Raw genomic sequence first — 1,506 nt, forward strand, 5'->3', positions numbered from 1 at the left:
GGGTAGTCTTACGACCGCCCAACAGCCCCAAACTCGAATATAATTCAAGTTTGGTCTTTTCTTGAACCAAAGTTCATATGGGATAATTTTGTTCCTTTTATCGGAAACTCGATTTAATAGATAGCAAGCCATTAATATGGCTTCACCCTAAAATCCATCACTCAAAGATGGAGTCAAGTACAAATCACAAAGATTACTTTGAATTCAATCAAGCAACGATGAGTCCCTTTTCACATTAGGAAAAGGTTATCTAGTGATCTTTGTTAACATGCAAGTTTTACATTTTCTAGAAAACATGTCAAAGGCTGGAATTAATCCTTCCATTAACATTTCTTTCATTCTTCCGAAATTCACATGACCGAGTCTTGCATGTCATAAACTAGAATCAACATAATTTGTACTTGAAATAAAAGCATAATTTAGAACAACTTTATTATTCAAAATTCAACACGAAACATTCCATTTATCAAAGAGCCACTTTTTGACAAACACAAACTTATTGGACTCAAACACTTCCCTGTATCCTAACTAAGCCACGTTCAAGAATGGGAGCACTTGACTCATTCCCAATGTGTAGCGTAGATCCCTCTTGATATGGTTTGTTTAGGGGACTGGGAGATGTTTTCGAATTTCTTTGAGAAGAATTTTTCTAGCAACTTGGTTATCAAAGGAAAGAAGGCAGAAGGTATTCTTTGAGATCTCAGTTTAAGGTGAATTTTTACAAAGTTTTCATAGATTATGTGTTATAAGTTTTTACACAATTTACTTTGATGCATGAAAGTATACACTACGTTGGATTCAAACCAATGTGTTTAAGTGTTATGGTAAAATTCTAAAATTTGATATAGTTGTTATCGCCTAACATTTCATCCGATAAGGCTGGGTCATCGCCCAAGGCATTATCCGATGAGGGTGTTCATCGCCCAAGGCTTTGTCCGGTCAGGGAATTCATCACCCAAGGCTTTGTCCGTTGAGGACGTTCATCGCCCAAAGTGTTAACCGGTGAGGGCGTTCATCGCCCATGTATTGTCCGATAAGGGCATGAGTTGTCCGATGAAATCATATATAGCCCAAGTGTTGCCCGATGAGGGCATATATCGTCTGATAAGGGTGTATATCGACTAAGTGTTGTCCGATGAGGGTGTATATCAACCAAGTACTGCCCGATGAGGGCAGCCATTACCCATATGGTGTCCGATGAAGGCAGTCATTGACCAAACAATTGTTCCTTGTGATTTTTCCCGATGTTAAATCATTATGTTTGTGCATTATATATATATATATATATATATATATATATGGTGGGGTAACTGCGATAAATGGCGGGACAACCGCAATAGTTGATAGGGTACTTGCGAATAGATGACGGGCCACCACGATAGTCGGCAGGGTACCTGTGATAGCGAGACAACCGCGATAGTTGACAGGGTACCTGCAAATAGATAGCGGACCAACCACGATAGTTGGCAGGGTACCTGTGACAGATGGCGGGACAGCCGCGATAGT

Source organism: Cynara cardunculus (assembly GCF_001531365.2).
Source record: "Cynara cardunculus var. scolymus isolate 2C chromosome LG 9, CcrdV1, whole genome shotgun sequence".
Lineage (NCBI taxonomy): Eukaryota > Viridiplantae > Streptophyta > Magnoliopsida > Asterales > Asteraceae > Cynara > Cynara cardunculus.